Source organism: Trachypithecus francoisi, unplaced genomic scaffold (genome assembly GCF_009764315.1).
Source record: "Trachypithecus francoisi isolate TF-2019V2 unplaced genomic scaffold, Tfra_2.0 Lachesis_group17, whole genome shotgun sequence".
Classification (NCBI taxonomy): domain Eukaryota; kingdom Metazoa; phylum Chordata; class Mammalia; order Primates; family Cercopithecidae; genus Trachypithecus; species Trachypithecus francoisi.
In genome coordinates, this window is record NW_022681462.1 from 98,824,766 (window position 1) to 98,838,204 (window position 13,439).

The window sequence follows — 13,439 nt, forward strand, 5'->3', positions numbered from 1 at the left end:
GTAATTCTGAGACGATTTTCCCTCTGAGGACTCAGCTGGGGACAGAAGACATAGGTTACCATGGCAACAGATTTTTTTTTTTCCTGCCAGAGCAAACATTTCTACAGAAACCTCAAGAGATGCCAGCCAGTGCGGGGGCACTGCCTCTTTCTCCCACGCCCTCCCTGGCCTCTGAGCCCAGAGCTGGCCCTTCTCACAGGGTTTCTCAAAGCTGCCCACTGTAAGGCTGTGCCTGAGACCTGGGTCAGCCTCGGCCTCACATCCTCCCTGGGAAGGTGGGGGCATCCCCACCCGTGCAGGCCCCACATGCCTGTTCACAGCCCAGGCTGTCAGCAGTGGGGGAGCCAGGCCCAGAGAGGGGAGCCGTAGGGTGCCCACTCCCAGCCCAGGCAGGCTTCCTCTGCCATCCGCCAGTGCCCCCTCAAACCCAGGTGACAGCTGCTTCTTCCCCCTCCCCCATTCACAGGGCCCAGGGAGGCTACCAGGGGGCCACTTGGAGGAGCTGGGTAGGGTGCTGGTCCTCTGGAGAGGGGCAAGATCTCTGAGCTCAGATCCTGCCAGCTCAGACCCATGGCCCTTGGGTCCTGCTGCATCCTGTCTGGGACCCTGGGGTGGGAGGCCCCAGGAACAAAACTCAGAGAGGCCTTGTGATTTTCCCCAGGACACACAGCGAGTGAGGGAGGAGGCAGGTTTCTCTGGAGACAAGGCCCAGCCTCTGCCTCCTGTCCTGCCAGGCTAGACTCTACCTTCCACTGCCTGGAAACAGGGGACAGATGGCCCCTTCTGGAAGCACAGGGGGATGCAGAGTACCTCGTGAGCACTGAAGGTGTTGAGGGCCCGGCTCATGCCCCGCACTGCCCGTGTGTGGACTGCAGCACGGAAACAGCGCTCAGAGAGCCTCCATGGCCTTGCCACAGCTCGCAAGTGGTGGCGCAGGACGCCTATGTCAGTGCTGTCGGGCTCTGTGACACTGTGCTATCTGTCCGCACCCCTGGACTGTCTTATTGAAGGCAGGCAAGGAGGAGGGAACGGGGCAGGCGGAGGGGTGAGCGGCTGGTGGAACCACAGCCCAGGCCAGGGTCGGGGCAGGGAGCAGGGGAGGGCCTTTGACACCAGGCAACTCCTTCCCGGAGGCCATAGACACGTAAGGGTGAGGCCATGAGAAGCAGCTGAGCTCAGTGGCCCAAAGCAGGGACTCTGGGACCTGCCCGATGGGAGTCAAATCCCAGCTCCACCCCTTCCCAGGGTGCATTTGCACTTGGGACAGCTGTTTATTCTTCCTGATCACAGCTTTCTCACTTGTAAAATGGGGAGAGCATTCAGTGGCTCCACCTGGCGGGTTATGAGGATGAACGAGTCGGATGCATGTGAGGGCTGCTCTGGGGGAGGCTGCCGCTCTTCTGTGATTTGAATCCCATGCAGTCCCTGGGCTCCTCCGCTGCTCTTGCCTCTTTGTACCCCAGTACTTGGCCCTAAGCAGGCATTCCCAGGAGCTGCTGGAACAGGCTGAGTCCTGGCACTTATCCGAGCTGTCTTGTTTGTACGCACTCCTCTCCCACCCACTCGCTGGTGAGCTCTGCGAGAGTGTGCTCCTCTCCGTCCCTGGAGCGCCGCAGCGTGCTGGTGCATAGTAGGCGTCTGTCCATATCGGTCTAGTTGAATTTCTTGAGAGTCATTGGACCTTCTCAGCAGCTCTGGAGGTAGGTCGATCGGGGTTCCTCATCCCATTTTACAGATGTGAAGACCCAGGTTGGGATTCACTGGGCAGGTTGCTCACCGTCCCAGAGTTGGTCGACAGTGACCGGCATCGTGATTTACTGTTTAACTCCCAATCCTGTGTGATTCCCATTCCACTAGACTGCAAAGGAGGGACCAATGGAAAAGAAAGAGCAGGTCAGGTGATGCCAGGAGGTGGGGAGAATCAGCCTGACCCTCCTCAGCTGTTTTCCCCAAACCAGCCACGATCCTTAGCTCCCCGCCTCTGCTCGCCCTCCCTGATAGCTTTGCCTTGGCTGTGAGCTCAGCACAGTTGCCGGTGGGGGACAGGAGTGGGAGTGAGTGGCACTGATTGGGGGAGGCAGAGGCCCCATAGTCTGTATGTGCTCCCAGCCAAGACCACAAGTTCATGACCCCACACCCAGGCCTGCAACACAAGCAGCTGCTCCTGTCATTCCAGAGGCCCTCAGCCCCACCCCCACCTCAAGAGCCTCCTCCTGTGCTGGAGCCTCCAGCACTGCCCAGTCCCTCCCGAGATCTGTGGATCTGTGGGCTCACCCGCCCACACGGAGCTGGCAGGCAGTGCTGCTTCTCCGGCTCTCATCTCCATGGCAACGCCCACCACCCCCACTCATAGCCGCTGTGCTCTGTGCACCTGAGGCCTGACCCTGCTTTCCAGCTGCCCATTTGAGTGTGGGGGACACCCACGCACCTGCTCAGGCCAAGGCTCAGTGCCCACTCACGTGCCTGCCCCCCACCCACAGGTCAGAGTGGCAGCGTGTGGGCATACACAGGTGCGTGTGGGGGCCTGGGTGTTGAACATACCAACACCTCATTCGAGTCCTTGAGCTTCTGTGAGGGTCTCTGAGACTTGGGGGCCGCCAGCAATGACTAAATGTGTGTGGTGTCTGTGTCCCCGGTATGGGTTTGCTTTTGTCGGTGTGCCCGTGCCTCTTGGGGCCTGTGGTGCTGCCTGAGTGTCTGTCTGTATTCCTGGCAGAGTGGCAGAGACGCAGGGGCACCTCCCTGTGTTTGTCAGATAGGCGGGATGGCAGCCCCTTTTTTTCCACTTCCCCAACGACGGGAACATGACCTGGCTTCAGCCCACTCTAGGGACATCCAGGCCCAGCAGTGGTCAAGGGAGACAACTCAGGAGCCATCTTTGCTGGGTTTTTCTCAGGGCAAACAGCTCACCAAGGGCACAACGAGCTTTGACCCTGGGATCCACAGCATTTTCTCCCGAGGCGCCACCCTGATTCCATTTTCCTAATCAACGAAGGGGAGCCACAGAGGGCCACGGGCAGGATGCCAGGATGGGGGAAGTGTTGTCTCATTCTGTTAACAGCTGGCTGTGCCCCCTTACACAGGACACAGCTTCCCTGCCTGGTAGTGATTCCTTATGAACTCCAGTTCTGACTGTCCAGAAGTCCATCAAATGGCGATTGGCTAAATACTCAGTTCTCTTGACACGAGGCGCTTCCTCTCATCCTCATAATGGCCTCAGCCTCGTGGGCTGTCTCATTCTCCCCAGCTGAGAAGGAGGGAGCCGAAGTGCTGAGGAGCGAGGCCGCAGGGGATGCTGTGGAGACAGGATTCAGCTCCCAAGCCTTTGCTCTTCTCCTGCCTGCTCCCTCCAACACGGCCCACCTGGCTCTCGGGCCAGATTGGGCCCTCTGTGCTGGCTGCCACTGCCCAGCCAACCCCTCCCAATCGCCCTTAGCCACCAAGGCCAGGTGTTGGGGCAGGGAGGTGTGACCCGTGGCGAGGGGCACCTGCTGCTCTGCTGGGAGGCCCCTCCTTGCCCTTTGCTACCGATAGGGCTCGAGATCAAGGAGGAAAGTATCAGAAGGGAAAAGCAAAAGGCAGGCAAAGCTGTCCAGCTTCTCCTGACTGGTGGGGAATGATGCACTGAGTTCTGAGATCAAGGGCTTCATTAGGGATCAGGCCAGGCATGGAGGACCAAGGTCCTCAGTGCTGGATTCAAGGAGGAGGGAAAGAGGAGGGGAGCCCCGGCTGACAGGTACAGGGACTGGGGTTCAGGGGCCAGCTGTCCGGTTCCACGAGGAACACGAGATGTGTGCATTCATACATGCGTACACACAAAAAGGGGAATTCGTCCAAGTCCAATTCACTCACAAATACCCTCTGCAATGTCAGAACAATAACTGAGGCACGACCTTACATCAAGAGCTCAAGGTAGGAGGGACCGATCCTTCCCCAGGGGATGGAGGAGCCATGGACCAGGGAGGTCAGAAGAGGAGGGAGCATGCGAGCTACTTGTGGATGTGGTGGGGGGCCTGATGGGTCCCCACACCAGGGCAGAGAGCTGCAGGCTGAAGGACAGCACAAGCAAAGGCATGGGGCTGACAGGGTTGAGTCAGGTGGGTGAGAGGGGACCTGGCTCTGAAGCCCAAGCAGAGCCTCCCAGATCTCGGGGACCTTCCTGACTCAGCAGGGTTGGGGGCCTGAGCCTCTGCATTTCTAATAAGCTCTCGGGTGATGCTGATGCGCTGGTCTGGGGACCACACTTTGAGCTGCAAGGGTGTGGGCTGAGATGTCAGACTGTCTGAGTTTGAACTTGGATCTGTCCCCTATTGTCTGTGCTAGTGGGCAAGTGATGAGCTCCTCCTCCTGCCCAAGTTCCCTCACTTATAATATGGGGATAATCATCATAATAATGCCTCCTTCAAGGGGGTGATTGTGAGGACAAAGAGGCAAATACGGTTGACCTTTGAACAACAGGGGGGATTAGGGGACACTGCCCCCCCGCCATGGAGTTGAATATCCATGTAAAGGCCGGTGCGGTGGCTCACACCTGTAATCCCAGCACTTCGGATGGCCAAGGTGAGAGGATCACTTGAGCCCAGGAGTTGAAGACCAGCCTGGGCAACATAGGAAGACCCTGTCTCTACAAACATTAGAATAAAACCACTCTGGTATGGTGGCCTGCACCTGTAGCTCCAGCTTCTCAGGAGGTTGAGGTGAGAGAATTGCTTGAGCCCAGGAAGTCGAGGCTACAGGGAGCCATGATTACGCCACTGCACTACAGCCTAGGTGACAGAGGGAGACCCTGTCTCAAAAAAAAAAAAAAAAAGAAAATACATATATAACCTAGGCTCCCCACAAAGTGAACTACTAATAGCCTACTGTTGACTACAAGCCTTACTGATAACATAAACAGTTGATTAATACATATTTTATACAGTATATATATTATATATACACCATATTCTAACAATACAGTAAGCTGGAGAGGAGAACATGTTATTAAGAATATCAGGAAGAGAAAACATGCCCACCCTTCATTAAGGGGAAGTACATTCATCTTTGTTGTCTTCATATTGAGTAGGCTGGGGAGGAAGAGGAGGGGTTGGTCTTGCTGTCTCGGGGTGGCAGAGGCAGAAGAGGTAGAGGAGGTGGGAGGGGAGGCAGGAAGGGCGGGCATATGGTATAACTTTAATGGAGAAAAATCTGTGCATGAGTGGACCCATATTGTTCAAGGGTCAACTGTGTATGTAAAAGCACTCAGATCAGGGCTTGAGAAATGTGTCATTATTCTGAAATGCTAGGCAATGCTAGGCTGAAAAATGCCTGCTTTTTTGCTGAGGAATGGGTCACTTGAGTTTTAAGGAGGGGAGTGATGCAAGCAAAGTCTCCTTTAAAAGAATGTCTGTGGACAGTGCTGGGAAGCGAGTGGGAGATGGGGGACAGGCCTGAGAGGTATGAAGGAGTCAGGGCCCTGCTCCAGGAGCGGGAGGAAGCGGCAAGCCTGGGCCACTGGGGCAGGGCTGGTGGAGGACAGACGCTGCTGGCTCAGCTCTAACTGGAGTGGGCCCAAGGTTGGCCGGCCGCTCTGCACCCTATAGCGAACCTTCTGGGCTGGGGAGGGAGCCCCCGCCTGCTGGGCTGCTGCTTCATGGTCACTGTGCTGACATGCCCAGCCTGGGGTCAGATTTCTGCAGCTACGCTGGGCCCTGCACCATTTCCCAGTCCTCAGCCTCCTTGGCCTGCAGGCCTCAGGTCGGTCCAGCTCAACTCTCCTGCCAGGAGCTTCCTGGACTTCCTCAGAAGAGAAGAAAGCTTCCTCTGATGTGCACTGGTGTGTGAGCGTGTGCACATGTGGGTGTGTAGAGGCAGGTGTGTGTGTGTATGAGGGTGTGCACACACATAACAGTACACACCCTTACACGTGCACACACAAGGCCCCCGTGTGCCCCAGCTGCCAGCCCATATTCACTCTTTGAGGAGAGGCTGTGGAGTGTTCAGATTTAATTTCTAGGAAATTACTTCCCCGTCTGCCTGTGGACTTTGAATTGAGAGATTCCAGTTCACCAGACAAGCCCAGCATGTGACCCCCTGCAAGGCAACAGCCCCGTGTCCTTCTTTAGGGGGTGCACTTACTCATATGCCCTCCTGCCCCCTCTAGGTTCCCAACAGAGGTAGGGACAGTCAGGGAGGGCCACCTACTCCTGGCGGGCCACTGTGGGCACTGTCCTTCACTCAGAGAATGCTTCTTTTGCTGCTTCCACTGGGGTGAGGAATGATTTCACTTGAATGATTTCCTAAATGAGGGACTGCTTGGGAGGAGGAGTTCAAGCCAAACGTTCTACTCCTGGGATTTCTGAAACATCTGTTAGAGGGTTACTCCTCAGTCTACAGAGGATAGGGAAAATGCCCACTTCACGCCAACCCCAGAACCATGGGCTGGAAGGATGCGTCCAACCACCTCTGTTCAGGAAGTTCACCTACCCACCGTGCGGTTGCCCAGCCTCTGCTAAAACTCCTGCCTGTTGGCTGCCTCTTCCCAGGAAACCCCGCCCACTCGCAGATACCTGCTAGAAAAAGCTTGCCAATTTGCATTCAAGCATCTTTCATTTGTTTGTCCTAGTTCGGACCTTGGTTCTCCACACCCTATATGACAAATGTGTTTTTCTGCCAAATCTTCTTCCCTTCCTCTGCCAAAATGTCTCTGATTCTTTCAGCCATTGAGTGTAGAGCCTGATTTCACTGTCCAGGGGACTTCCTTAGGCATCCTACTGTTTGCCAAGGTCACACCAAAACTGTCACCCTCCAAATGTGGTCTTCCCCCCAATTTGGGGCTTGATTCTTCTGCAGCCTATTGACTCTATTGAACTTTGTCAACTGGAGACCAAGACTGCAGATTTGCCGGCTGGCTTCACTGGGACCTTCTCAGCTACAGTGAACACAGATGGCAACCCAGGCCGAGGGGATTGTATTCTCATGATGTGGACTCTCTGAATAAGGGGGCAGAAATGTGACTGGGCTTCAGGAACAAATGAAGCAGGGTTCTAGTTGCCTCTCTTCTCTCTTGCTTCTCTCTGCACCTTCTCCCTGAGTCTCTCTCCCAACCAGCCTCCTCCACTTCGGGGTCACAAGACAAAACACAGCCACAGTGTCTCCCTAGCTGATGTGCTATGCTCAAGCCACCTGGAGATGCCTGGAATCTGCCCCAATTCCAAAATCATCAGGAAGTTTCTCTGGCCCAGTTCAGGTCTCTCGCCCACCTTGCACCGATGGGCCACCTGCTGTGGTTGCAGCTGCTGAGTAAAACTGTGAGAAACATGCTCACCTGTCCAGACCCAAAGAATGGACTCAGGCACAAAGAATAGCGAAAATGAGACTTTTAATAGAGGTCTTGCAAGATCGGGTGGCTGGTAGGCACACCTGGGGCAGCTCCAGCAGGTAATTTATCGCCCAGCATGCAAGTCCCTCCCCCAGTTCCTCATGGCTGAGTACTGTGGGATGACAATCTTCCCGGACGTTGCCTACGTGTCATTATTCCCCTTATAAGGTTACACCCTGTCCTCTTCCCCTCTTAAGTTTCAATTTCCCAATAATGGAACTTTCTTCCCTTTTATGGGCTGACCCCTCTTCTACATTCTGTTCGTGTATCGTGACCTTCTAGGAGCGTGAGCCGTGCTGTTTGTTACATTCACAGGCTGGCTGCCAGTGCTTAGATTTATCATGCCTTGAAAATGGACCATTTAAAATGTTTTCTGACAAAACCCTATGCAGATAGGGGTAGGTAAGAAAAAGTTTCCAGGGAAGCATTGCTGGGCAATCTTGAATCTTGACTACCTTGTCCAAACCATGTATTACCCTTTCCAGTTCTGTGTCTTTTGCCAATTTGTTGAGTGGTCTGCATGCTACACCTTCATCCTGGCTATCAGCAAAAATGTTGAACGGAACAGAGTTGAGGAGAGATCTTCTACCCACCACTCAACGTTTCCTACCAGGGGCACATGTGTCTGCTAAGTAAACCATTTGATAATGATTAGTCAGACTACAGAGCCCTGCTTAACTGGCGATAATACCGCCATACTGACACATGGCAGTGTGGAAATGATGTGGCACTATGGAAAATGCTTAGCATGTAGCAACTCACAAAAGTGGCATGCAAAATTAAATCATGAATATACAGGGGAAAAAAGGCTAGAAATAATATTTTTAAAAGACAGGTAACATGAACTACATTTGGTTAGCACAGCAGGCAGAATTCCGAAAGAGGACTGCTTATGGGTCTCAGCCAGCCTGGATGAGATAACCTTGACTCCAGCTGGCAGGATGAGCTGCCCATGCAGAGATCTGTCTCTTACAGCACCTGCAGGGATTCCCTGGGAATAACTGCTCGCAAGTCCAGGAGGAGGCGCAGGTAGAGTTAACATGGCCATGGATGTGTACAAGGTGCTAGGAATGGAATAGAGTGAGTTTGGTTATTAATTCCTCAATTCCCTTCCAAAGCACCAAAGGCAAGGCAGCCAGTGTGGTAAAGGGAGTATTTTCCATCCTGTCTGCAGCCCTGTGCTGCTTGGCCAAATTTCACTGACCCCTTCCCGGAGCTGTTTCATTCTCCTCATGTTCAGGGCCCTTGTGAGCCCACAGGGTCTGTCTGTGTGACTTAGAGAAGGATGCCCCTTCTGGACAGACGCAACACCATGGGCACACAATGTGGTGGGCGGCAGGCATGCTGGAATCTAGCCCTTGCTCACCTTTCAGCTGGATGTCCTTGCACAGTGGACAACACGCATAACCATATGCCTGATCCTGGCACAAAGCATCGCCCTTTAGTCCCAGTTCTTCCCCAGGTGATTTCCTCCAGGCCTTAGTCTTCCCTGGACAAGGCCTTAGGCTTTAACAGTGGGGAAGGCTTTCTGTTGCTGCAGCCCCTAGGCGGCTGCTCTCTGGGGTGAGGGCCCAGCAAGTCTGTGACCATAGGACTGAGGGTATCCCTTCCCCTATGCCCACCTTAGTCACCTCCCACCTGGCACTAGTGGGTCCTCACCAATTTTGTTTGAATTGAGCCTAGTTCATTCTGGAGGTTGAGACTAAACTTCCTTACTGAGCAGGTGTCTTGGAGACTCCTGAAGGCCACAGGCTTATTTTTGCCCCAAGAACGCAGTAAGATCCTAAAATTGAAGTGATTTTTCTTGCCCTCCTAGATTGATTAAAAGGCCTGGTGGAGACAGGCTGAGGAGTCCGGCACTGACCTCTGAATGTTCTATTAGTTGGGTTTTCACATTCAGAGTATACTGTGGAGATAATCACGTTCTAGTTTTCTGGAAACTTCCTAGGTTTACTCCCTGGTGCATTGCTCCTTCAAGTGATAATTCTAGAAACTCATTCCTTTGCCTTTGGCAATAATAACCCAGATCCCAGGACTCCAAATGGAAAAGAACAGCCTGCATTTCCAGACTTCTGGTGTGGAGCGGGAAGCCAGACAGAATCATTCTGGCTATAAGCTGCAGCGGTGCTGTCTGTGCCAGAGCAAATGCATCAAGTCCTAATGATAACTCAGAGCGTGATTAGGATTCAGGTGACCTCGTCATCACAATCCTCTCTGAGCTATAAAACTGGAAAAAAAAATAAGGCAGATTGTGCTTGGGACTAGGGAGACCCTGAGATGAGTTACAGCCGGCATTTCCAATGTCTGGGAGCCCCCAGGAAGCACCCTTTGGAGAAAGCCTAAGTCAGGTTCCCTAAAAGGAACTAAAGATGTGTTCCATTCTACTGTGCAAACCAAATTAATGCTGCATACTGAAGGCCTTCCTTGCCAAGATAGAGTTGGATTTCTGTTAGTCATTGAGGGCCATTTGCCTGGATGCAAATGGCCTTGCTGAGCTGGTGCAATGTCTGACTGGAGGTTTTGGGGAGCAGTCAGCCCTGTGCATGTGTGTTTAACAATCATCAGAGCTTTCTCTTTTTGGCTTCGAGGCTAAGCTTATTATCCAAGGAACAAACGGAATATGAAGGCTGCCTCAGTGCTGCCAGAGCCCATTAGGAAATGTGCTATGAAGCAAAGGCGGAGCGTTGACAGGGCTGCAGAGAAAGGACTTGGAAGCAGAGGCAGGAAAGGGAGGGCAGCTTCCGTCCCAGCATCCCTGAAATGGCTCGCTGTGAGTTCAGCAAGCCACACTCACACCATGCACCTTCCCCGTGCCTGAGCTCATCAGCAAACAGATTACCTTGCAGACAGAACCTCCAAAGGGCCCTGTCATCCTATGGCGCGTCGTCATTCTCACTTAGAAGCAGAGGACTCGGGGCCTTTTATCTAACACCCAACCAACGTAAACGTCTGTTTTCTGTTTTTCTCCCCTCTACTCTTTAGACAATAAACAAGAACCATCTGACATTTTTCTTAGTTTGTATATTTCAAACTCAATCCAACTTAAGTATCCTACCTGACCCTCCCCAACCCTCCTTCCCTCCCGTGTTCTCTTTCCCTTTGGAGTCCTTACAAACTCTCCCTCTACTTCAGTGGTTCAGAGAAGACTGAGAGCTGGGCCTGCGTCTCGAAACCTTCCTGGTGGTTTTCTACTGCACTCACGTCCTCAGACACCTGATGGAGTAGAGCCCACCTTTTCAATGTCCCCTCCTCTCCACCACGGCTACCTACTCAGACCACTTGCACTTTGTACCTGGAACATGACAGTAGCCTCCTAAGTGTCCCTGACCACAAGCCACACCCTCTGCCATCTTTCCTCTATTTGCTGCCAGAATGATGTTTCGGAAATACACAACAGACCTTGTTGCTATCTTCCTCCCTCCCTCCCTCCCTCCCTCCCTCCCTCTACCCCTGCTTTCCTCCCGCCTCTACCGTCCTCTACTTTCTAAGCATCTGCTATACCAGGCATTGTTCTAGGTTTACAGATCTACAGTGTGGGACAGGAAGACATCATAGCCTCTGCCTTTTGGAGATCATAGAAACATTTGCTCTGGGGAAATGCTAAGTAACAACCTACACCATTAATTCTTTAAAAACGACTGTGACTCAGTGCCAGGAAGAAGACTTTGTAAAAGGTAATGTGAAAATGTTTTCCCTGCTCAGAATCTTCCAGTGGGATGATAATGGTGTGTTGATGCGGGCTCATTACTGTAACAAATGTACAACTCTAGTGGGAGCAGGGGCTCTATGGGAACTCTCTGTACCTTCTGCTCAATTTTGCTGTGAACCTAAAACTGCTCTTTAAGAAAGGTCTTCTTTGTTTTAAGTCTCCCAGTGACTCAGCATATAAAACCCATGTCAGAGGGCTGGGCTGAGCTTTTCCCACTCCCACTGTGTTCCCTAAGGTCCGTCTCCCCAGACCCCTCCTTGTTTGAGTACCCAATGCTCCCGTGCCCCAGTTCCTTCAACAGCCCCTCTCTACTTCCTGCAACTTCTTTTCCTTCCCTTGGCTACCCTCTCCTTTGAGAAACTCAGATGTCACCTCCTCCAAGAAGCCCTCCCTGATATTACCAGGCTGGATTAGGTGCCTCCCCTCTGTGCTCCCAGACCTCCCTCTGCCTGCCGCTGTCATTGTCACCTTGTAACTGTACATATCTGCCACTGCCACCAACTCCCACTGAACTGAGAATGCCATTAAATAGGGACAAACAGGATCTTTTAGCATAGTAACTGAAACACATGTACGCTTCAGAAAATGAATGGATGCAAAATAAAGCTAACATTATCTGGTTAGTGAGAACGCGGAGAAAATTCTAGGGAAAGGAAAAAGTAGATATGCTTGAATTTTTACTAAAGTTCCAGAGATTGCAAGAATGAGCTTCCTGCCTACCTTTGCCTCTAACAGCAATGCTGCAGTTGAACCTGACAACCTGTTACCATGATGTAGAGAAGCCAGTGCAACAGAAGAGAGGACATGTTTAATCTCGTCTTTGCGACTTGTCTCTCGTATCACTGAAAATCGTATTTGTGGGAGGCTGAGGCGGGCAGATCACGAGGTCAGGAGATTGAGACCATCCTGGCTAACATGGTGAAACCCCGTCTCTACTAAAAAAATACAAAGAAAAAAATTAGCTGGGCGTGGTGGTGGGCACGTGTAGTCCCAGCTACTCAGGAGGCTGAGGCAGGAGAATGGCATGAACCTGGGAGGCGGAGCTTGCAGTGAGCCGAGATCGTGCCACTGCACTCCAGCCTGGGCGAAAAGAGTGAGACTCTGTCTCCAAAAAAAAAAAAAAACCGTATTTGTGATAAGTAAATAAGAGTCATTAAACATCAAATGCAATTTAAATGCTCCGTAAGGCACGCTCCTTGGTTTCGAAACCTCTGTGGATGTAAAGAACCCCCTAGAATAGGAGTTGGACAGTCCTGGGCTCCTGGCTGAGTCCCACCCTCAGTCCTTAAGGTGGAGGTCACATTGTGCTCCCTCACAGGTGGTCCGGTGAGACCATGTGGGCGGAAGCACTTTGTAAACATAGGCGCTCAACAAATGCTAAATGTCACTCATGAAACTGCATTCTAAAGCAAATAAACAAGCACACTTCTTTTGTCTAAATAGCTGTGTGTGGCCTTGGAGTTCTGGCTAGGGAGTCACCCAACCCCTGGTGTTGCCCCTTGTGGTAACATCTGAGATGCTGGATACCAAGTTGGCCTTTTGTAAGGACAGCAGGGTGGGGTCTGTTCTGTAAAGAGCTACAGGCAGCTGAGGACTCAGAACGGTGGATACTGTTTCAGAGACCAGAGAGGTAAAGTGAGGAGACTCCCTTCCTTCTTTCTTTCTTTTCCAGAACCTACAGTGACCAGAGACTTTGCAGCCAGCTCACCCCTCCAACTCCCTGCCCTGGAGTCCCTGACCTGGGAACTTCTGCATCAGGCCGCTCAAACCTGAACTTGACAAAATTTCAAAGCACCAATTCTTTATGTTGACATGACAATGGACAAAGTGCTGAACCTGGAACCTAGATCACTCGATGTTGCCTGTAGCTGAGTCCACTTCTGTCACTCACCCTGCATGTCCCTGCTAGGAGCAAGAGAGAGAAAGCCAGCCAGAAGGCATGGGTGTGGGCTCAGATCTGGCTCCTCCTGTGGCCACTGTGAAAGTTGATCATACAAAGGTCACTGTTGTCATAGGCAAGCAGAGTTAGGAGATGGGGGAAAAAGCACATTGCTCCAAGAATATAACTGTCTCCAACCCTGGCTGCTGGAACAAGTGTTGCAACCTGAAACCAGTTTGATCTAATAGCTACTGAAACAACCTGTGGAAATCCAAGACTAGTTTCACCCACCCACCAATCAGAGCTTGCTGGATCCCCAAAACGTTTCCAGCACAAATGAACTTGCTTTCCTAACAATCCGTTAATATTTCTCATTTTTATGAAACCTCCTACCTTCTCTTTGCTCTTTGGACATACTGAAGACCGCTCAGTCTGTGTGTATGTCCCAAACTGAAATTCTTGCTTCCCAGATAAAACATTTTAAACTTAGA

At 52.1% G+C, this 13,439-nt stretch overlaps 1 long non-coding RNA gene across 1 annotated transcript; it reads left to right on the forward strand.

Moving 5' to 3' along the window:
* Positions 1-1,557: 1,557 nt before the first annotated feature.
* Positions 1,558-13,437, forward strand: LOC117062745. Its single transcript, XR_004428541.1, has 2 exons — positions 1,558-1,700; positions 12,742-13,437. It is a non-coding gene; the product is annotated as an uncharacterized LOC117062745 (long non-coding RNA).
* The last annotated feature ends 2 nt before the right edge of the window (positions 13,438-13,439 follow it).